General features: G+C 23.0%; 1 protein-coding gene across 1 annotated transcript in view; it reads right to left on the reverse strand.

Moving 5' to 3' along the window:
• LOC122502611 (allatostatins) overlaps nt 1-24,934 on the reverse strand; it is a 43,405-nt gene extending 18,471 nt beyond the window's left edge. Inside the window, exon 1 of the mRNA XM_043612761.1 lies at nt 24,799-24,934. The gene's annotated coding sequence lies outside the window, so the exon portion shown is untranslated. The remainder of the gene's footprint in view (nt 1-24,798) is intronic.
• Nucleotides 24,935-26,180: the final 1,246 nt, after the last annotated feature.

The raw sequence follows: 26,180 nt of genomic DNA on the forward strand, positions 1-26,180 counted from the left end.
CAATAATAGACAATCCCATTATGATTTGACTGATGTTCAACGTTGTCCATGTACCTTCTCTGAACCGCATCATAATTGCAGTTAATTTAAGTACGCACATCATACTAACAGTTCCAAGAATCATGAATAGAAACTCTTGTGAAAAGACAATGACATTAGAAGATTTTGCAATTTTCGGTATTACAGCTTTTGCATCAGATTCAATTAAATAACCCAATTGCAGCGTAGTGACTTTTACATCGTCAATTAAGAAAAATGTGTTTGCAAACATTTCAGCTCTTTGCCGATGTAAAAGTACTTCTTTCTTCAATACAGATGAAGAAATTTGAGAAATTTTGGGTTTAAAGTTCATTTCGTGTGCTAAAATTCCAGTAAATTTCTTCGCAGTATTAAATTTAGTTGCGACTATCCCACTTCCATTGGAAAAGAGGAATCTTAATGGATAGCCATGTAAATTCTCCAACTTATTTGGAAACCATTGGCTTTTAGCTGATAACTTAAGTACAGTGTATTTATTTATGAACGGATTTAACCGATGCATAAAAGGTGGATAGTCTCTTTTCTTGTTGATTTGCTTCAAGTCTTCTTGCCGATAGATCAAAATAGTGACGTCCAAAAAATCATAATTCCATAAAGTCTGTAAAGTTTTCCTAACATCCATGTCAGGTATTTTTCGAGAATGCACGATTAAACATTTCGGCGTTGGTAAAGGTCTTGATAAAATTTTAATCATAGAAAGAGATTTACGAACCATTTTAGTAGATACATAGTTCACACTATCTGTTACAACTACAAATAGCGTTGTCTTTCTGGGAGGTTCAAGTGATTTCAAATAAACCTTGAGCAGTTCACTTCTCCGTTTACTGTACTCGATACTTGAAGATGGGAAGTTTTTATTGATTGACTTGAAAAGAAAACTTATTGAATCGTCGGTGGTATTTTTTTCATAATCAAAAAGAAATACTACCTGGTGTAGTTTCGATTCTTCCTTTAGATACTTTACTAACCCGTCATAATGCTTTTCAATTGCAGATATTTGCAAGATTACTTTCCAAATCACAAGGATACATAACGTCTTAACGATTAGATTCATTTTGTTAAATTAAACATTCTGTTGATCTTTCTGTCTACTCAGTTGATTGTCATTTTGTATGGGGGATAATTCGAAAGTTTGATGGGGATTAGATAATATAGTTTCAATGACATTTTTGGATGACAGTAAATAAGAAACGTTTGCACTGAATGTGTTTAGTTAAATTTTAATGGAATTCACTTTGTGGCTGTAATTATCACACCAAACGAATTAGAGTTTTAACTTCTTTTTAGCCACTTCACCAATTCATTGTAATAATTTTCCTTTGAAGGAATTTCTTAGGAATAGCTTAGTAGCTATTGTTTTAGAACTAATCAATCGAATACAAGATGCAAAGTTAATTATCAATCCTCCAAGTCAAAGTTTGGACTTGGAGGATTGACAATCAACTTTGCATCTTACATTTTCTTTTACTGATTAAGAAAGTCTTTTAACAGTTTCGTTGTAGCTACAATTTCACTCTTAATATTCTAAGTGAAGCATATCTAATACTGAATCCGAAGATTAATAATCACTTATCCATTGTTTCGTAAAGAATTAATTTAAGTTTCGTTATTAGAATTTTCACTTTGAAAGATACATGTCAACACTGTGAGACTGTTTAGTAACTAATACGAAAATGTTTTTGTCAAATGCACAGAAATTCTGATCTAATACTGCCAACAAACAAACAAGTAAGAAGGGGTGTAATTGCTTCAACAGCATTTAAAAACAAGATGTCTTAATGATAAAGACTATAATTGGTTGAGTGTTCCAAGAAAAAAAAGTTGTAAATTATTTTTGAACAGTTATTATTACCCATTGAAAAATCAATTGTTTGACCCTTTGAGGACCTAGTACAGAATTTCTATTAGGCATTATTGTCGGAATTCCGAGAGAATTTCTACTATAGTTATTTTCCAAGGAATTTTTTTCAAGTCGAGTTTTGAAAAAAGTTTACTCCCTTTGGGAGAGAATTTAGCTTTAATGTTGTTAATAGAATATTGAATAAAATTTTTCGTCAATAAATCGATTACACTAATAGTATAGTTTTACACGAATGGAATTATAATAATTTAAAAATTTTTCAGAATATGAAAGACAATTTTATTTCCTTGTAATGAAAAGTAAATACTACGGGGTAATTATTGTTAGTTAAAGGTAGAGAAGAATGCAGAAGAGATTCTGGAAAATCGATAATGTGTGTTATACAATCCCACATGGAAATATTTCCTCTCTAAATATTGTCTCCTATAGAGACTCTCTCAGAATATTGTTGTAATAATTGTTCTTGTAATAAATCGTTTGGTCCATTGAAAATCTTTTGGCATATCTACTCTTTTCATATGAGGAAACTAGTAAAGAAAGACATGAAATAAAAGTTATAAAAACAAACATGATATTAGTTATAGTATAACATTGATATGATACGAGAGAGGAGAGAGATTAAAATATAAAATAGAAATTTAGGGAAAGAAAAGTATGATAACTTATGATATGAGATGAAACTCCAGAAAACCTTTCATAATTTTCACGAGACAGTAGAGTCTCAACGGGGGGTTGTTTGCTCAAGATTACATTCTCCACAAGTAGAAGGGTCACGCTTCTGGGTTTTCTCTCTCCGGAAATCCTGTGTAATTTCTTGTCAAGTTTTAGCGTCTCATCTCCGGAATCTCAAAATCTTGTATTAAGTTTTGCAGGCATTTCCGATTTCATCACATCTGTCGCTCAAATTTATTGCTGCTTTCAACATTTCAATGTTCTTAGTTCAGTCTTTGTAGGATCATTTTTCTTTTCACTCTAATACTTATTGACATTTTCTTATTAATTATCTTGAAGTGATGAAAAAAAAAAAATTCTGCCTTGGAGTTATGAATCCAATATTCTTTTTTATCAAATGGAACATTTTATGATTTAAATTACAAATTTTTAAATAAAAATTCTCCAACTTTCGTTATTGTGAATTAACAAAAGGTTCAATTAGCTATTAGTTTAGAATTCTATCAATATACCTACTATATCACAATGAAAGTATTTCCCAAACAAAAGGGGAATTTAAAAAAAATTAATTAAGCCCAGTTCGGATGTTTTCTATAAAAATGTTTTTGTTTCTTTTTTTTTTATTATGTTGCTGAAGAACTTTCATCATTTGAAATATGTGAATTCATTTTTTGACCTTATTAGATCTAGAACGATGCGAGAGAATCTCAACAAGAGCGAGGTACTTCTAGGAACAATATGAACTTGTACAGCTTTCATCTCAGAGGTCATAACAATTTTTCACCCTTGGATTATTAGTAGTCACTGGTACAAAAAAGAAAGATCTCAGTAAAACTTTATTGCACGACATCAGAACAATTGTAATAAGTGGAAGAAATGCAAAGAGTATATTTGAAAGAGTAAGAGTTGCTTTATTTTTTTTTTATCCATTGCCTGTGAAACTGATTTCTACACGATACCTCACAAGTTCATGAAACCCACTGACCCTCGAGTGTCTAACAATAGATTTCAAACAATGTTTCTCTTATTAAATATCACGTGATTTCATTTTATTGAGATGTCGATTATCATTATATTTAAGGCAATTGGAGTTTAATCATTGCTTTAGTCGATTATTAAATCTGATGAATAGAAATTAAAAATTTGACAAATATTGATAAAATTTTGGGTATTTTTTAATAATAATATTTTGTTAAAAATCTTGCAAAACTATATGTCAATTAAGATTGGAGAAATGGACGAACCCATAGGGGTACCCCAATAGGAGTGCCAGATCGTTTTTGCTTCTTGATCCATCTCATCGCGATTTTCATCATGTCTCATGATTTTAAATGCTAAAAAATAATTTTTCATACGCATGAACTTTTTCCCAAAAGATTTAATAGGGAAAATTATTTTTTCGCAAAATCCCGGTTACAGTTGAAAGACTAACACAAGTGATCAATCTTCCCTTGACTTACCCTATGACACGAAAGGCATACATTATCACTGGTGACCATCGTTTATAGCGAGAGATTTTCAACTGACATTCCAAAGAATTTTTGTAAATATTTCGTGAATACGTGTTTTTGAAATTAATTTCTGAAGTCGAACCCCAGTACAAATAAAATTTAATACTCGAAATAATTAAAATTGTCATCCCAAAGTCGACAAACAGTTTTGAAAAGACAATTTGACATCAAATTCGTATAATCTTTCATTTTCTCATATGGACAGATCGGACAGAAAAATATAATGTCCCCCATTAGGGAAAAAGTTGAATGTTTTACATTTTTCCAAAGCATATGTTTTCAAAAATGGGTCTGCAAGTTCTTAAGTTGATCGGATGAAAATTTAATCAGTATAGTTTAAAGGGGGAAAGTGCGTCGGCCGTCGGGTCGCTCGATATCTGGCTAACGTGCCACCTGGCACTTGTTGCAGACAGCAGCAAATTGGGATATTGGAATCAGCAACATCTGCTGAAGAATTATTGCATAGTCCAGAAACAGATTATTCTTTCTGATTATTGAAAAAAAATTTAACTCTTACAAATACTGCTAATGATCTTTCGCATCAAAAATTGTTGAATTGGGTGCGTGATGGCTACTTTGGACACAGAGTTATAAGTAAGTCTATAATATTGGGTTAACATTGAGTTGACAACATTGTATTTAAATTAATACAGGCCTCGGATCGACTTTAAGGTGCAAAAAAAGTCGCTTTAGTCAATTTAAAATAGCAAAAAAGTCGAAAAAGTCGTTTATTTAATTCAGCGTCGTCACAAAAATTTTATTTTTTATTCTTCTCATCTTTCACTGATTTCTAAATTTAATTATTTAAAACTTGAATAATTTCGTTAAATAAATATTTAAATTTTACTTCTTGTTTGATTTTATACGGGAATAAAATTTTAAAAATTTCTATTTAAAACCCTCTGAAATTTAATAACTTCTAACAGCTTCTAAAAATTACAACTTTAATTCTCTTAAAATTCAATTATTTTCTACAATTTTTAATCAAACTTCTTCTCGAAATCAATGATTTTTAATAATTTTCCGAAAGTTCTTACAGAATTCAATTATTTAAATACAACTTAAAATGTTTTCAGGACCTTAATTTTTGTCAAATAAATCTGTTTATATTGTGAACTTAAGGCCACAATATAAACAGATTTATTATTTAAATACAAAAATTCATTTCTTTATAATAATTCTAACTGTCCATGTTTTTTAAGTTATTAATTTATTTTCAAAAAATTATAATAAACAAATTCTAAGAATTATTTTTTTCAAAAATATTTTAATATAATTTTTATGAAGCTAATTTTCATTAATTACCATTTTTAAATTTACAGTTGAAGATTTTTCATTAAAATTTTTAAGAAATCAATTATTTTCAAAATTTACAATTCAAATTCTATTAAAATTTATTTTCAAAAATTTTTATCAAACACTTTGTAAAGAATCATTTATTTTAAATTTATTTTTACAAAAATTTCAATTATCGAAACTCTTTTTTTATTTTAAATTTTGAAAATGTATTTAGTATTTAATATTTATAAAAATAGTTGAATTGTTTCGAAGAAATTATTAAAATTTTAGAAAATAATTGAATTTCATGGAAATATTTGAAAATATTTGAATTCTTTCGAGAAATTCAATTCAAAATGTTTTGAAAATAATTGAATTCCTGCAAAGAATTTGACTATATTTTTAAAAATAATTGAATTTTTGCAAATAATTTTGCCATTTATAAAAATAATTGAATTGTTTCGAATTATTTATTAAGATTTTAGAAAATAATTGAATTTATTCGAAATATATTAAAAATTTGTTTAAAAATTAAATTCTTCCGAGAAATTCAATTTCAATTATTTTCAAAATTTGCAATTAAAATTCTTCAAAAGATGATTTTCAAATATTTTTATATAACACTTTAAAAAAATCAATTATTTTCAATTCAATTTTTCCAAAATTGCAATATTTATTGAAACTCTTTTCGATTGTAAATTTCGAAAATTTAATTAGAGAAATTATTAAAAAGTATTTTTTGAAGATTTGTTATTATTATTATTATTATTATTATTATTATTTGTTATTTTTCACACTATATATAGAAATCGAAATAAGTTTCATTTTATATACTAAAAATTATTGGAATATTTGGGAAAAAAGTCGAAAAAGTCTTAATTTTTGAAAATGAGTCGAGGCCTGATTAAATGATCATTAATATTTTCTATTTTCAAATTATTTGAACAAAAAAGTACTGAGTATAATAATTTATACTTAACAAAAAATTTATTAAGAACAAAAAGCTGAATCATAATAATCAATGAACGCAGCTTTTATTTCAGTAAAATAATAAAATTAATGAATTTCAAAGAATGTAAAAATATATATTATTTTTTTTCATTCTAAAATCGTGTATACAATTCTCCTGTTTCTTATATTCATTCTTGGAATCCTGAAATCTGTGCAAAGAACTTGGTGAGCTCTCGCGTATATTTCATCAATTCAACGCCCCCTTTTCTTATCTCTTTGTTAGAAAGGATTTTACAAACCGGAAGTGACGAAAAAAATTCTTTTGTGAAATGAAATGATCACGTTTCATTCAAATCCCCTTGACTTAAGTAAAATGTTATTTATTCAGAAAAAAAAGTCTGCAACGTTACGGCATGAAAGTTATTTCAAATATCGAATCTCTCTTGGATTAGAGGGTAAAGAGTCAGTCTACAGAAACTTATATATATGTGTGCTTGCTCAACAATAGAAACTCTTTATAATATGAAAAGACTAAATTCTTTCAGAATTTTTAAGAACAAACTTTTTTTTAAATACTATTTATTTAAATATTTAATAATCAAATTGTTATAAATATTATGAGTCATTTTTTTAATATTTGTAAAGGACAAATTATAAAAAAATTTATGTCAAAATAGGTCTAAAAAATGAAAAATTAAAATTATTTACCAATTTAAATTAACACTAAACTTTTTTTTATTGATCAGAAACGATGATGTTCATAAAAGTGTAATTTTATGCGTGTAATAAAATTTAGTATCCTTTTCCGAAAATATTGAATAATTAAATTTTTAATTACAAATAAAATAATGAGAAAAAACGAGAATTATTATAGCCAATAGTTACTGGACGCGTATACTTTTATATTATTTTCAAAAAAAAAAACCCCTCGTCTATTTTAATTAGCAGAGGACATTATAAATGTCTTCTCGATGTTAAATATTTAAAAAAAAAGATGAAATGACAATATATTTCATTTTTATGTATAATGACATATTCGCAGTATAAGAATCTAATTATGAACTTGTTTTATTTATATTAGAATAGCCTTTGCAAAACATGAATGAAATTATTATATATTAACATAATAGTACATTTTCCATGAATTTCAATAAGACGTCTTTACTATTCCTCCCTTATAAATAATTTTCATTAAATGTCAAAGTACTCTCTGATAACGTCAGTCCTCGTAAAATAATTTCATCTTTAAATAAAAGAATTGAAGAAAAAGATATTTTAGTTAATTATTATTTTAATATTATTCTACATTTATTCTAATTTACATAAACTAAATATTAATAATTAATAATAAGCAGAAAAATAAAGAGAAATTAAATATTTTAAGAAAACTGGATTTTATTAAATTGATATATAATTATTAGTTTTAATGAAAGAAAAACAATTTTACATATCAGAAACTCTTTATCTGTTTCGTCAATTAGCGAAAAATTATTAGAATTTTGTAATTAAAATTAAAGTTCAAAGAATGTGATATATGAGGATATAAAAGTAAAGGTAAAATTAATTGCACTTTCTATACAGACTATAGAGAAATATCTCATTACAGAAAAGCAAATATAATATAAATTAAGTAAAATAATATTTGGCGTAGAACTCATTTAAACTCGAGAAATACTTAATATTTTTTAATAGCAGAAATATTAAAAATGATGAAAATATATTTTTTTTTCAATATATTCATTGGATAGTGGAAAATTAAAAAGAAGGAAACAGTTTTATTGAAAAGTGATAATATTAGTTTTACTTAAAATTTCTGAATATTTGTCTAATTAATTTGTTGAATTGGATGACTTCATTATAAATGAATAAATATTAACCATTATTTTAAGGGCGAGGTACTCGAATTGTATAACTTTCGAAAAATCGATATTTTGCCATAAAATAACTTTAGACTTTTAGAAATATATTCTAATAGTGGGTACAGGCCTCGGATCGACTTTAAGGTGCAAAAAAAGTCGCTTTAGTCGATTTAAAATAGAAAAAAGTCGAAAAAGTCGTTTATCTAATTCAGTGTCGTCACAAAAATTTTATTTTTTATTCTTCTCATCTTTCACTGATTTATAAATTTAATTATTTAAAACTCGAATAATTTCGTTAAATAAATATTTAAATACTTCTTGTTTGTTTTTATATGGGAATAAAATTTTTTAAATTTCTATTTAAAACCTTCTGAAATTTAATAACTTCTAACAGCTTCTAAAAATTACAACTTTAATTCCCTTAAAAATTCAATTATTTTCTACAATTTTTCAAACTTCTTCTCGAAATCAATTATTTTCAATAATTTTCCGAAAGTTCTTAGAGAATTCAATTATTTAGATACAATTTAGAATGTTTTCAGGACCTTAATATTTGTCAAATAAATCTGTTTATATTGTTACCTTAAGGCCACAATATAAACAGAAATTTATTATTTAAATACAAAAATTCAGTTCTTTATAATGATTCTAACTGTCCATGTTTTTTAAGTTATTAATTAATTTTCAAAAAATTATAATAAAGAAATTCTCCAAATTAATTTTTTAAAAATATTTTTAAAATAATTTATTAAAGATAATAGTTTTTTTCAATTATATACAATTGAAAAATTTCCAAAAAATTGCAATTTGGTAAATTCTATTAAAAAAATAATTGAATTTTTAAAGAATTTTAATTATTATATAAACGCGATTTCTCCAAAATTTTAATAAATCTAAAAAAGTCATATGGTATGTTAAAATGTTAAAAGTAATTGTAAAAAATTTTAATGTTATTATTTTTTGTATTTTTTTGAATTTTTGAAAATTTGTATTTGGAAATATTGAAAATAATTGAATTTTAAAAAATTAGAATGCAAAAAATTCTAAGAATTATTATTTTCAAAAATATTTGAATATAACTTTTTTGTAGCTAATTTTTATTAATTACCATTTTTAAATGTACTCTTGAAGATTTTTCACTAAAATTTTTGAGAAATCAATATTATTATTTTCAAAATTTACAATTAAAATTCTTTCAAAGTTTATTTTCCAAAATTTTTATTATAAACACTTTGAAAAAAATCAATTATTTTCAATTAAATTTTACAAAATTTCAATTACTGAAACTCTTTCTTTATTGTAAATTTTGAAAATTTATTTAGTATTTATTATTTATAAAAATAGTTGAATTGTTTCGAAGAAATTATTAAAATTTTAGGAAATAATTGAATTTTATGGAAATATTTGAATTCTTCCGAGAAATTTAATTAAAGATGTTTTGAAAATAATTGAATTCCTGCGCAAAGAATTTTACTATTTATAAAAATAATTGAATTCATGCGAATAATTTTGTCATTTATAAAAATAATTGAATTGTTTCGAAGGATTTATTAAAGATTTTTGAAAATAATTGAATTTATTCGAAATATTAAAAATTTTTTTAAAAAATTAAATTCTTCCGAGGAATTCAATTTCAATTATTTTCAAAATTTGCAATTAAAATTCTTCAAAAGTTGATTTTCAAAAATTTTTATAAAACACTTTAAAAAAAATCAATTATTTTCAATTCAATTTTTCCAAAATTGCAATATTTATTGAAACTCTTTTCGATTGTAAATTTCGAAAATTTAATTCGAGAAATAATTAAAATAATATTTTTTGAAGATTTGTCTATATAGTTATTTTTCACACTATATACAAGAATCGAAATAAGTTTCATTTTATACTAAAAATTATTGCAATATTTGGAAGAAAATGTCGAAAAAGTCGTAATTTTTGAAAATAAGTTGAAAGAAGTCGCATTTTTTGAAAATAGTCGAAAAAAGTCGAAAATGTTATATAATATCCAAGGCCTGCGGATATTGTGATGGATGACTTGGAATCTATGATTGTTTAAATTTATACTCAAAAACAAATTCAATTGTGTTCCTATATTTTATTTTAGATATGTGGACGATACGCTTTTGTGCAAAGAATTTTTGTCAAGAATTTAATTAAAATTTTTGAAAATTTCGGAGAAAAATTTTATTATTTATAAAGATACTTGAAATTTTGACGAGACTTTTTTTTTTAAATTTTTGAACATATAATTGAATTATTTCTGCGAAGAATTTGAAATTTCAATACACAGAAAAAAATAAGTGTTAAATTTGTTGCGTGTAGTTTTCAGATGGTGTTGTTTTAACACAATTTTGGTGTTATTTTAACCCCATTAAAAATATATATTAATTTAACACCCTCTAGTGTTAATTTAATACATTTTTCTTTGCTTAATAAATTTAAATAATGGTTAAAATTCATAATATTTCGATTGCGGATCGCATTGACCCTATTTTCTGTATAACGCGAAATTATTGTCATCGGCTCAGTCAGTTATTGACTAAACACTCGTTTTAATATGTTTGTGATTTGTAAATTTTAATAGTGCGTTATAATTGGTTACTTAGGTAAGCTCTTAATTTTCATTGGTTCAAAAATTGTGAATTGTGACATAATGTATGAAATATCCCTTCAATAACCCGCAACCTACAGTTTGGAAACTTTTTTTTAATTATGCCTAGAAAACTGTTACCGCAGATAAAATGTCTAAACTGTAGGTTTATAAGCTTTGATAAAATTTTTTTTAGAACCTAAGCCTAAAATCCACCTTACTGAATAAACTTCGTAAGGTATAGTGAATCCAGATGTCAGCCTTTAAAAGAAATGAAGTCCTCCTGCTTCAAATCGGATGAGACTCCAATAAATCTTATACCAAACTGAGGTTACCAATGGGTTTGAATCATTTAGGAATGTATACACTGATACTTTATTCTACGAAATTTAAAGCCTGAAGTTAGTTCCGTAGGGAAAAAAAAGTGCAACCAAAGACGAGAGTGGTTTTTTAGTGCGGGTCAACTCGCCACAATCTCTATTTAAAGCTTTGATTATAAGGAATGCGGTGTATAAATAACAATTTTTTTATCAACATTTCTGGATTTCGCCAGAAGTCAACTGTCAAAGTCATGGTATACATAAGAAATTACAAAAAACTGAGAATTATTTTTTTCACGTTTTCACTGAAAATTTCTGTTCGTTTTCCTCCTCCATCCGAAATTCCTTATATAGGGCAAAGGAATTTTTAATATTTCATAGCCCTAAACTTAGTCGGGAACATTAATCTCTATCATCGAGAGGAAAAATTGTATTTATTCGACAATTGAAAAAAATAATATCTTGATAGTGTGGATTTTTGTTGCAAATTATTTTTTTAATTTTCTCAAAGTAAATATCATCTATGTGAAATAAATGGTGTGAATGGAGAAATCCCCCATTCGACTTATATATATACAATATTGATTTTTTGTTGGGTTGGATGATATGAGAAGTAAGTGATAGGGTTCGCATTTTATAAAGATACGTCCTCCTGAAGAGGTTGACGTTTAACACCTATAATTTGTTAATTAATTTCCCAATCAATTTGGATTTCGTGAAGGAATTGCAAATTACTATTATTACAATTTAAATCTATATAGATTTCAATTAATAAAAATGAAATTAAATATTCAAATTAATTAAATAATTTATTTTATATAACTTAATTTTATTGAAGAACTACCATAACAGGGTGTCTATAACTAATCTGAAAAAAATTTCCCTGACATTTCCAGGTTTTCCAGGCCTTCTAAAATTTTTTTTCCAGGTTTTAAGAATCGACATAATAAAAAATACATTGCTTAAATTTTATTTGATAATACTTATAAATAACGTGGGAGAAGTATTCACAACGTTTGTCATCAACGATTTGAAGAAAAAAACTGATCTTCACTCAGAAAACAATATTTTACGTTTACAAAAATACGTACTTTACGGACCAAAAATGAAAAATTACGGACTATTTACGAACAAAAATATAAGCAGTCCGAGTCAAATAAGAGAACATTTTACTTAAAATTATAAATTAAATTTTTTTTTTATTTTTTTTCCGAGTCTTTGATTCGGAGTGATCGATTTCTTCATGTTTTATAATAATTAAAGATAACCGAGTGATAAAATCATTATCAATTCAATTATTATTTTCAACAATTTTTAACTAAAATTCTTCTTTAAATCAATTTAACGAAATTTCAATTATTCGTAAATTCTTCAATTAAATAAAGATTCGAAAATAAAAACTTCAATTAAAAAAAATTTAATTAACATATTTCAAAAAAATTAATTTCAAAATTCAATTATTTATAAAAATTTACGCTATACGGCTTTTAATATTCAATTATTATCCAAAATTTTAACTGAAATTAATTTTTAAATCAATTTTTATTAGAATTCAATAATTATTTAAATACAAAACTAATTTATTGAATTATTGAATGTTTCTTAACATTTAATTCTCATAAAGAATTTTACCAACAAATTTTTCAATTGATGACGAATTTTAATAAAATTTTTAAGAATAATTACATTTTTCGAAGAATTCGATTAATTAATTGGATTAGAAATAATTGAAATTCTTTGATGATTTTTATTATTTATGAAAATAATTGAATAGTTGTTAACAAATTTTATAAAAAATTTTCAAATTAAATAATTGAAGTCCTGAAAAATTTGCATTATTCCCAAAAAAATGGAATTCTTACGAAGATTTTTACAAAAAATTTTTAAATAATTAAATTCTGTTTGGAAATTTTGTGAAAATAGTAGATATTGAAAATCATTGAATTGCGAAAAGTTTTTAAAAATAATTCAATTTTACAAAGAATTCTAAATTATAATTCTTATTATTTATGAAAATAATTGAATTCTTTCGAACGATTGAATAAGAATTTTTTTTAAATAATTCAATTTTCCAAGAAAAAATGCATTACTTTTAAAAATAATTGAATTCTTGTAATGAATATTGTTATTTATGAAAATAATTGAATTTTGCAAAGAATTTTATTAAAATGTAAAAGAATAAATGAATTATTTCAAAAAAAATGTAATTAAAATTGTATTTAAAATAATTGATTTCTTTCAAACAATTTTATTAAAATATTTGAAAATAATTGAATTCCTGTGAAAAATTCTAATATTTTTGTAAATAATTGAATTCTTTCAAAGAATTTAAAAAAAACATTTTTTTAAGTAATTGATTTTCGCGAGGAATTGAAATTAAATTTTTAACAATAATTACATTTTTTTTAGCAATTTCTGTAAAATTGTATTAAAAATAATTAAATTATTAAAATTTTCAAAAATATTTGAATTCCTGAGAAATTTATATTATTTATTTTAAATAATTATTGAATTATTGGGAAAATTTTTATTAAAATGTTTAAAAAGAATTAAATTTGTGTGAAAAATTTTGTTATTTTATAAAATAATTGAATTCTTCATACGAATTTTATAAAAATTGTTTTAAATTATTAATTTTTTCAAAATATAATAAATATTGTGGAAATTTTTTTTTTTTAATTAATTATAGATTCTTCTGGAAAACTTTATAGTTTTGAAAACTTTACTATTAATTTTTTACTAAAAAATTGTAAAACTTATTGTGGGCTTTAAAAATATTGTTCAAGAGTATTTCAAGTCATAATGAAAAAAATTCCCTGATTTTCGAAAAAATTCCCTGACATTTCCAGGTTTTCCAGGACATTTTTAATTTCTCTGACATTTCCCGGTTTTCCAGGTTTTCCAGGTGTTGTAGACACCCTGCAGTCATAAAGTTATTACTAACTTATAAATCATTTAACAAAGTATTTTTTTGAAAAACTTCAATTTAAATTCTTTTGAAATGAATTAGAAAATTCTCAAAAGAAATTATTGATTATTAATTATTATTATTAATTATTATTAATTTAATTAAATTAAATCGGTGTATGTAGCGGTTTTTTTTATCTTCTTGTAAAATAACAAAATCGTTACAAGCAATTAAACAAAGTATTCAGAAATCAAATAAACATGGAACTGTAATTAACAAAAAGGAAAATCAATCAACCCTTTGTGTTGTATAAACACAATTACCCATTCAATTCTTTACATAAAATCTAGTCATTATTTTCAAATAAATTATTTTACGGATTAATTCTGAGCACTGGATATTGAAAATTGTGGACAGTATATTATATTTCATAATTAAACGAAGAAATTATTTAATTACTTTGATTATTTATTAATTTAATTAAATGGGGAATTTTACAAAATTTGCTTATTATTCACATTGACACTATAACTTTCCCTCTTTCAAATCGTTCAGCTTCAAGAATATGTTTTAATAATTTGAATTAATTACAAAATTTAAAAGTTAATTATTTTAACAACTAATTTATTTTTTTTTTCTAAATAATGCATCACATCAACTCTTTAATTCCAAATAATTATGTTGAATAATAATTCAGAACGTCAATTTTCCAAATTAAATATAACACAAATTAAATGCGACAATAGGAGAAAATACAAAAGAAGAAACTCTACGACTTTTTCACAATATAAACGAATGTAGTTTATTATTGTTCTATTATTCTTTTTTACGGAATATTTTCCATTAAATCATTCTGTTAAGAAAGCATTTTCAGTGGGTTGATATAATTTCTGAAAAAATATATAGGTACTAAAAAACAAGTTGTGAATTTTTTTTCCCATTTTACTTTCATGATACCTTAAAAAAAAAAAAAAAAAAAAAAAAAATTGTCATTAATTGAATATTGAAAATCTCTATTTAGAGATGATTTTCATAATTTATGTCTAAAATTGTATTATTATATTTTTCACAGGCATTAAAGATATTGGTGCGAAATACACATTTTACCGCACAGCAAGGGATCTAAATCTATATATGGTAATGGAAATCTGGATTTTTTGTTCGTCATCACTTATATATTATATAAGTGCTACTAAAACTGATATGGTTTACTTTAACATCATAAAAGTAGGGTCATCTGTATGATCACGAGTTCCCATAGTACCAGCCGAGGGCATTATTTTTCTTAGGAGGGAAAAGAATATAATCTAAACGTTAAGGATATGAAGCAGGGTTAAAAAGAAATCCATTACAAGATAGACTGTCTCTACGCACCGATATTTTGTGGAAATCACTATTTTAGTTCAAATATATTAGTATTTTATTTTTCTTTACAAATTAAGCTAAACTAAAAAGTCTCAAAAATCACGTTTTCGGCAATTTTTAAAAATTTCTATCGCAGTTAAATCGATTTTTAAAAAAAATTTCCGCCATATTGGATCCGCCATTTTTAATTTTGAAAATCTGACATCATATTCGTAATCAGCGACCCCAAAAACACGCGAGTAGCAAGTTTCAGGCAAATTGAATCAATTTTTTAAAAAATCGTCCGCCATATTGGATCCGACATTTTGAATTTTAAAAATCTGACATCATATTCGTAATATCTATTAAATTTATTTACAAATTTCTTCATAAGTAAAATTATTCGAAAACATCAATAAATTCATTCAAAATAAATATTTAATCATTTTTTTTTTCATTGGAATTAAGATGTTCAAAAATTTTAAATTCAAACCTTTTCAAGGTTTGAAAATTTTTGAAAACCAAAAGAAATTGAACAACTCATAAGAATATTATTATAAAACATAAAAAAATGGATCACTCCGAGTCTTTGACTCGGATATAAATCATTATTTTATTATTATAAGAATATTGTTACTGTAATTTCTTCAACATTATTTGTATCATTTCAATTCAATATTTCAATTAACATTTTCTGGAATTTTTAACTAAAATTCTACTATAAATCAAAAACATCAATTGTTATTAATATTCAATTAAACTTTTTCAAAAAAAATTAATTCTACAGAATTTTTAGTTAAAAGTACGAAAAATAATAATTTAATTCTACGAGAAATCAATTATTTAAAAACAAAAATAATTAATATTGAATGTTTCTTAAAATTTAATTTTTACCAAGAATTGTATTAACAACTTTTGAAAATATTTCATTTTTTTTAAGGAATTTAATTAAAATTTTAATGAAATTTATTATAGGTATTAAAGAATTTTATAACAATTTTTGAAAATAATTGAAAACTTTTTGAAGAATTTTATTCAATTTTTTAAAAATAATTGAAAACTTTTTGAAGAATTTTATTAAATTTTTTAAAAATAATTGAATTCCTGAGAAGAATTTAAATAATAATTTTTGAAAACAATTGAATTCATAAGAAGAATTTTATTAAAAATTTTGAAAATAATTTACTTCTTGAGAAGAATAAATTTTTAAAAAATTTTTGACAATAATTTAATTCTTGAGAAGAATTTCCCTATTTATTTATAAAGATAATTTAATTCTTGACGAGAATTTTTGTAAAAAGTTGTGAAAATTATTTAATTTCTGCAAAGTATTTCATTATTTTTCAAAAGAATTGAATTCTTATGATGAATTTTGATATTTATCAAAATAAATGAATTTTGGAAAAGAATTTTATTAAAATTCCTTAAAATAATTGATATTTTGGAAATATAATTTTGTTGTTTATCAAAATAATTGAATTCTTTTGCAGAATTTTATTATTTATATGAAAATAATTATTGAATTCTGTTAAAAATTTTATTATTTATGTATAAATAATTGAATTCTTGCAAATGAATTTTATTATTTTATTGAATAATTGAATGTTTCTTATAATTGAATTCTTTTGTCAAGTTTTAATAAAATTTTTAAGAATAATTCCATTTCTCGAGGAATTTATTAAAAATTGTATTAAAAATATTTAAAATTCTACGATGAAATTAATTGAATTCCTATATGAAGTTTTATTATTTATGAAAATAATTGAATCTTTTCGTAGAATTGTATCAAAAAGTTTTTTCAATAATAAAATTTTTTAATAAATTTTATGAAAATAGTAAATATTGAAAATTATTGAATTGCGAAAAACTATTGAAACTAATTTACTAATTGAAATTTTGCAAAAAATTTGAATAAAATTTTTTAAAATAATTTAATTTTTGGCGAAATATTATATGTTATTTGTAAAGATAAATTGAATTCTTGACGAGAATTTTTTAAAAAATTTTGATAATAATTTAATTTCTGCAAAGTATTTTAATACTTTTCAAAAGAATATTGAATTAATTAATTAATTAATTGAATTTATTAATTTTGATATTTATCAAAATAATTGAATTTTGGAAGAGAATTTTATTAAAATTCCTTAGAATGATTGAGAATAATTGAATTCTTTTGAAAAATTACTTAAAAATTTTTGAAAATAATTGATTTTCTGCGACGAATTAAATGTTATTTATGAAAAAAATTTGAATTATTGCAACGAATTTTATTGTTTTATTGAATAATTGAATGTTTCTTAAAATTGAATTCTTTCCTCAAGTTTTAATAAAATTTTTAATAATAATTGAATTTTTCAAGGAATTTATTTAAAATTGTATTAAAAATATTTGAAATTCTGCGATGAAAATAATTGAATTCGTACATGAAATTTTATTATTTATGAAAATAATTGAATCTTTTCGTAGAATTGTATCAAAAAGTTTTTTCTATAATTAAATCTGTTGACAAATTTTATGAAAATAGTAAATATTGAAAATTACTGAATTGCAAAAAATTTGTGAAAGTAATTGAACTTTTGCAAAGATTTTTATAAATTTTTGAAAATAATTGAATTTTTGAGCGAAAAATTTTACTATTTGTAAAGATAATTGAATTCTTGACGAGATATTCGTGAAAATTTTTAAAAATAATTGAATTTCTTCGAAGAATTTCATTACTTTTGAAAATAATTGAATTCTTGGGATGAATATTGTAACTTATGAAAATAATTGAATTTTGTAAAGAATTTTATTAAAATTCCTAAAAATTATTGAATTTCTGTGAAGAATTTTGTTATTTATCAAGATAATTGCATTAAAACTTTTGTAATAATTAAATAATATTAAAAAATTCATTCTTGTCAGAAATAGAAAATTTTTTTGAAGCTTTTGTATTAGAATTAGTGCTTTAAGAAATTTTAGTAAAATAAGAAGTAGAACGGTAAATATCAATTTACATTTAACTAGTCTTTAAGGTTCAAATATAAATTGAAAATATTTATTTTTACAAAAATTTGTTTTGTTAATTTTAATTTTCATAAAGTTTAGTTTTCAGCTTAATTATTAAACTAAGAGTCTTTTTAAACACATGAATGAAATAAAGAAAAAACAAGTTTTCAATCCATTTACATCCTAATTAAAGAACATCTACATAATCATAATTAAATTGAACGAATTATTACATTTTGAAAAATAATTTAGTCTTTAAAAAATAATGTATGTCGTAACAAGTTTGTGCAGATTATAAGAATTTAAAATACAACCAACTTCTAAACATAATTGAGACTTGACTTCACCAAAATACTAATCTTACAAATTTTATAAATTTCATGAAAAATTCCATCGATCATTTTCAAAACAAAAGTTTCCAATTGAAAGTTTCAACGGCACTTTGCTAAATTTGGTGTGAATTCATCATTAAAAGATAAAAGAAAAAAATAGGGGAAATTTTCAAAATAGGGTACGTTTAGGGGCTAAAATTAAAAAAAGGGGACTTTTAGCGTTAGGGAAATAGGGGACAGACTGTGAAGCCTGTATTGCTCAACTTTTTTAGAAAACTTTTAAATTACCTGTTAATGTTACATCACAAAACGACAACACGTTGACGTTTAAACTGTGTGGGTGATACAATTTGTAAAAAAAATTGTTTTACATACAAACGTTCGGAAAGACATTCAATAGAGAAGTGCAAGTGTCAATAGGAAGATTATAGTTACCCGTTGATCCCCAATCATCTCTTCCATAATATTATCGAAGATTGCGGATTCACTGAAGGCTTTAGACTGATTCAAATTCTCTAAACGGTTTCTTGCTCCCCGATATACCGACTAAAGGTGTTAAATGACAATTTTCAATCGTGTGCAAGGTGTGCAATATCATAAACAGGAAGAGAATAATCGACAACAGTTTCATTTAAATCCCTTGATCCCTTAATTGGAAAAATGTTATTAATTTATATTCATTATTGAATTAATTGCATTATTAATTACTTAATCATTAATTAGTTCTTCACTTTTTGAAAAAAAAAATGAAAGCTTTGATTCGTAATTATGAATGGTGCATTTATCGCTCGATTCTGTTTAATAATTAAACGTGTATATGAATGACTCTGTGTGATCGTTATCTTTGTGTCTTATTAATTATTTGTAAAAAGGATGAGAAAAAATACAATATTGATAAAAGTTTTATCATAAATATTTTATTTTGATAGAGTGAGAAGTCGAATTTTTCATTGACTTCTTATCTCCATTGATGTTTTTTTTTTTTTTTTATTCTATTCCTCGTGTTAGGTCAATGGATAGTAGATTTTTAATCATAAATATGTAATTTCACGCATGGAAATATTTCGCTGAAATTCGCTCGAAATTCCGAAACATCATCGCTCGAAATTCATTCAAATTACGAAAATATTGGGGACCAGAATTTGCATATTTTTCTTTATTATTTTGGTTAATTTCGGTAATATTATTAAAAAATATAATTTTAATTGTCCCCATCTTTTGTGTTTAAATTTTTTTTTTTTTTTTTTTTGGTCAATTTTAGTCACATGGAAGAATATATTTCAAAATAATTTAACCTCTACACTGTGGCCTTAAAAAAACGACAATAAAAATCGTTTTCAAACCCTAATGCTATATCTATATTAGAATCTATTTATTTTCTCTTAAATTTCTATTAGAGAACTTTTCGCCAGGGTGGTTAGATTTTTATCCATAGATTTATAGAAAATAGTAATATTTCCTGACATTAATGTCAGTTCTGACATTTCAGGAAGTTGCGCTCTCTGCATTAATAATAATGTCAAGAATATTTGAGGTGAAAAAATGCTGACTTCCATATAAATAGAAGAATATATTTATTTCTTTTCTACCTCATGATACTCGACGAGAAGCGCAGGAGAAATATTATTGTTAGGGTGATATTTTCTTACGTACTATGGGGAATCCTCTATTATATATATATTTCATTTACATTTTTTGTTGGAATTGGTCAGAATTATCTAAAACAGCTACTTAACTTAAATATCAACCTTTTATTTTAAAAATTAAAATAAAAATACTTTAAGTTAATGCAATGCTTTTTTTTTTTATTTTTTCCGATCCTAAAATAAATTTTTGTTTTAAAAATTTTCTATAATTCTTTTAAAATAATTTTTAACAAATATTTTTTAAATAATTTAAAAAAATTTTTAAATACCTTAAAAATTTTTTAAATAATTTTAAAAATAATTTTAAAAATTTTTTAAATAATTTAAAAAATTTTTAAAATAATTTTTAAATGTTTAAAATGTATAAAATGTTTAAAATGCAATTTGTTTTGCTAAAGTTGTAGAAAAAAAAAAATGTCAACTTTAAATAATTGCACGATGCAAAAATCTGTTACAGGACGTGTAGTTTCATATTTGTTATGGGTAACATCCTTATGATTGTATTGTTATCTACATCAAGATTGATGGTACCATTTAGAAAAAATTATTATGAAAAGTTTCCCCAGCCGGCAACTTTTCTCGAATAAAAAATGATGATATATTTATAAGAGAATGTCCCTCGCAGTTGGATTCATTTTACAGATTTGCTTTTTGTGCTCTTACTCTCGCAAGAAAAGTTGTATTGTAGTAAATTTTTTCATTTCTGTTACATAATTAATATTAGTATGCAAAACAAAAATAATTATAAAATTATTCACAATTAAGAAAAAAAAAAGTTACTAAATATTAATTTTTCCAAAAGAAAAATTATTTTCAGTCATCATCACTATTTTTTGCGCGCATATCCAACAAAATCTGTTAAGGGGAGACCCCACCTTAATTTTGACCCCTTTGAAATAAAATTATTAAAGGAGGTAATATTTTTTTTCTTGCATCATTATTTTTAACCTGAAAACATATATAAGATATGGTCAAAAATATTTAATTTTAATTTTTGAAGAGGTTAGAATTTTTTTTCTTCTGACCTATTGCATATTATTGCAAATCCATGCGAGAAATTGTTTAGAATGGTAAAATATGCATGGAAAAAAATTTTCGTTCAAAAATATTAAAAACTGTAAGAGAAGATTGATTTTTAATATTCAAATCTTTAAATTTTGCCGAAATTTCAAAAGCCGTAAATCTTTCATTTTTTTCAAATTGTGTATATTTACGTAATTTGATGCTATTATTGCTATTATTAAAAAAACATTGTTAAAATTGACATTAAATTGGACAAAAATAAAGGTTCAGGACTTCTGACATTTCGGCAAAATTTAAAGATTTGAATATTAAAAATCGATTTTCTCTTACAGTTTTTAATATTTTTTAACGAAATTTTTTTTCCATGCATATTTTACCATTCTAAACAACTTCTCGCATATGGATTTGCAATAATATGCAATAGATCAGAAGAAAAAAATTCTAACCTCTTCAAAAATTAAAATTAAATATTTTTGACCATCTTATATTATATGTTTTCAGGTTAAAAATAATGATGCAGGAAAAAAAATATTACCTCGTTTAATAATTTTATTTTAAAGGGGTCAAAATTAAGGTGGGGTCTCCCCTTAAATAATAATGAAGCAAATGGAGGGGATATTGGAATATTAAATTTAAAAAATGTAATTACCAGAAGATATTGGACAGTAAAATGGTAAAATTGAGCTTGGAATATGAGCTTTAGCTCGTAAAAATGTACTATTATATAATCCTGGTGTTACATCCGTTATTATTATATTTTTTCCGTTTCTTTTTTTTTTTTTTTAATTTCTGGTTCTTATTCATACTTTATACTTAAAAATGGAAAAAAAACAATGAGATAGTTATTAGAATTAAAAAAAAAGTGTATTTAGTCGGTAGCTAGACACTAGTGTATATACTTATAGGGGTTTGGGAACGACGCGTTTTTAAGCTGTAAACAAGTTTGCAATAAGCGACGATTAAAATGCACATCCCTTATAATATGTATATTATTCAGCGTGCCTGCAAGATTCATTCTACTGGATTTTTTTCTTCGCATAGAACAAAGTAAATAACTTTGAAGCATTTTTAATTACTTTCCTTTTTAATGGTGCGAATCAATATTCAAATTTACTTTGAAAGCTATAAATTAAATACTTATCTATAAATAATACCTTTGGAAAAATACAATTTTAAATCATTATTTTATTTTTAAATTTACTTTTTTGGTTTAATTTTCTAAATTCTGTATTTTTCATTTTGTAATAACTATACCTAAATCAATTAAATATTCAAGTGAATAATATTATAAATAATATAAATATTATAAATATTATAAATATTATAAATTAAATATTATTATTATTAAATATTAATATTAAATATTAAATAAATAAATTGAAGTAAATAAAAAAATAAATCCAAGTATGTAAATAATAAATAATTATTTATGGCAAAATAGAAAAAAAATTTTTTTTTTGAAATTATAAAACTTAAGCAAATTTTTCCAATTGTCAAAGACAATATAAAATGTTAATTGAAAATTTATTGCAAGCATTACACGTACAAAAAAAGAAAATTATTGTCCCTTTGCATATTTCACATCAATGCAACTATGAATATTGATTGAATGGACGTCATTCGAAAAAAGCTCTTACTCTGAAAGTGTAAACCATTTTAATTGAATATAAAATTGTAATTCAAGAGGAAATAATAAAATTTTGATATTCAATAAATTTTGCATTTTTCGAAAAAACTTGTTTCATTTTTAAAAATTAGTTTTCACACAAAAATGAAAAAAGGAATTAAATATTATTGTGACTAAAAAAACAATCGAATATCGTCATATATATAATATTTATTTTAAATTAATTTAATAACATTTTTTTTTAAGGAAATAAAATTTTTTAAACAATAAATTAAAAATAAAATTTTTTTTTGTACTTTTCGAAGTTTATTATTCTCAATTTTACATATGTAAAAATTAATTATATCTTTGAGAAAATAAAATAAATATATTAAATATTATAAGAAAAAAATATTAAGAATGAAAAATACTAATCAATGAATAAACAGCAAGAAATAAAAAATTAAATTATGTACAATAAATAATTTGCTGTATAAATTTAATAAAAAGAAAAAAAAATAATAAAGAATAAACAATAGATAATAAATTAAATAACGAAATAATTAGGTAATAATATGTAAATAATAATTCCGTCAATTTTTAAATGAAATAAAAAAAACAAGTAAAATAAATAAATAAAAAACATTAAGTAATAAATAAAAAATGAATTTATAGTAATTATTGAGGACGAAAATATATCAATTTCTCATTATATTTATAATTAAATAGGTATAAAGATTTATTTTCTATAAATAAATAATTCTTTTTCATTTTTAATAAATTATAATTTTAATAAAAAAATAATGGTATAAGTTAAAAAAAAATAATGGTAACAATAATAATAATAATAATAATATTAATAATACAAAATCTTTTTTCAATTTAATAATAATATTTATATATATTTTTGAAGTTAGTGACGTTTATTATTTAAATATTTTTGAGAAAGGCTTATCGATCGTGTTTTTTTTTTAATGTAAAAATTTATTTAAAAAAGAAATTTTTTTTTATTTTTTATTACAAAAGTGTCGAAGTTTAGTCCTGAAGATGATCCAAAACGCCGACACTTTTGTAATAAAAAAAAAAATTTTTTTTAAATAAATTTTTTATATTAAAAAAACACGACCGATAAGCTTTTTTTTATTAAAATAATAATTATAATAATATATAATAATAAATATTATTATTTTATTAATAATATAATTATAATTGTTACAATGAAATAATTTAATAATATAATAGTAATAGATTAAAAAAGTTACAAAAAATTTTGTCAATAAAAAAAAATTATTATTTCGACAATTATTATAAATTAGTTTTCCAAAAAAGTAAATATTTTCATAATAAATTGTAACATTTAAATAATATGAGAATTACAGCAATTCACCTGTTGCTCATTTCTCGCTCGAGACATGCTTTTAGAAAAAAAGTTTACATTCTAATCTTACCTGTTAAGCTTTTTTGTGAAAACAAACATCACAATGAAGAAATTAAGTCTTCTCTATTAAAAAAAAAAATAAAAAAACAATTTTTACCCACTAAAAAAATTTTTTTTATTTAAAAATCTTATAGTAATCAAATAAATTTCCACAAAGAAATGATTAATAATTACAAAATTATTAATTGCTCTTTCAAACAAGAAAATTTATTTCCTTTTTCAAAATATTACAACAAATTGAAACACTTTGTGCAAATCACCTTAAAAAATTCATAATATATTGAAGAAAATAAGAAAAAAATTTATTACAAAGGAAGAAAAATATTGAAAATTAAATATTTTAGGCTAAAATTTTTATTGAACAAATTTTAGTTGAGAAAAAAAAAAGAATGATGAAAAGCGGAAGATTGCAATAATTATTGTGATTATCACCTGTTGCCGAAGTAAAGTGTCGCGTGCGTTTGAAGTCTGCGCGAGAATGACAACGGGAGCGTCGCGACGCCTTCCTATATAGTATTTGACGTGAACTCAGCCCCCACTTTCTATGGGGGATGTTGCATACGGATTGGATAATATGGAACAATTGCATGATTTTCACCTTTTGCGCAGATTATATTAACTTTTATTACAATCTGAGAAAAAAATATCGAAAAAAAAAAATATTTTAATTATATATTTAAATCTAATCATTGTCATGTTTTTAAAAAGAAAAATTTCCAACTTCCCCAAAGTCGAAAGACTTCCAAAGTTTTCTCAAATAAATATTAAAAAAAAAAAAAATTAAATAAAAAAAATTAAATTTCAAAGTTTCTTCCAAAGTCGAAATTTTGCTTTTGCATCTCAAATGTTATTTTAAATATTTTTTTTTCTTTTAGTACTCCTTGAAATGAGCAACCATGATTTTTTTCAAATTTTTTTATAAATCAATTCAGGAGATACAGATTTTTGAAAAATGATGTTTTTTACGAATATTTTTTTTTCAAATGCTTAACTAACTCGGTTAAAAATTGATCAAACTGGACGTTTTTAAAATGAAACGCTTTTGTTTTCATGCGTAGTTTTTAATAAAAATATTTGTAAAAATTTTTTAAATAATTTACGATAAGATTTTTAAATTTTTAAAATAAAATTTCATTTTTAACAATGTAAACGTAACAATAAATTTTTTTCAAAATTTCTTTCAAGAAACTAGCACTAAATTAACAATTTTTAAGCCTTGCTCGAGTGAATTAAATTTTAATCGCTTGAAATAATCAAAATCCAAGTTACTTGAGAAAACGATGAAAAGAGAAAAGGAAAAAAAAATTCCCATTATTTTGTGAAATTTGTATCATTGATTTACGGGATTTATACAATTATTTAATTTATGAGAAAAAATGTAAATTATTAGACAAAAAGAGGGAGAATTCGAATCATTTTATTTTCTTTGTTTTATGTCTAGACTTTGCTCTCGATAATTAATATTAAAAAAGTAGCTTTCAAATTAAAATAAAGTAGTAAAAAAGTAGCTATCGAAAAATTAAAATTGACAACAAAAAAAAAAAAACTCGTTTTAGACCCTTCACAAAACTGACAAAAATTCAATTCCATATTTTTTATTTTCCTGACTTTTTCCTAATTTTCATCAAAAATATTTACTTCTTTCTTATTCTTTTGCTAATAAATTATGAATTTCTGCAACGAATTTCATTATTCATGAAAGAATTAAAATATTTATAAAAATAATTTTATTCTTGCGAAGAATTTTATGGAAATTTTTAAATAATTTATTTCCTTCGACTAATTTTATGCAAATTCTAATTTAAATAATTAAA

Source organism: Leptopilina heterotoma, unplaced genomic scaffold (genome assembly GCF_015476425.1).
Source record: "Leptopilina heterotoma isolate Lh14 unplaced genomic scaffold, ASM1547642v1 Lhet_235, whole genome shotgun sequence".
Classification (NCBI taxonomy): Eukaryota; Metazoa; Arthropoda; class Insecta; order Hymenoptera; family Figitidae; genus Leptopilina; species Leptopilina heterotoma.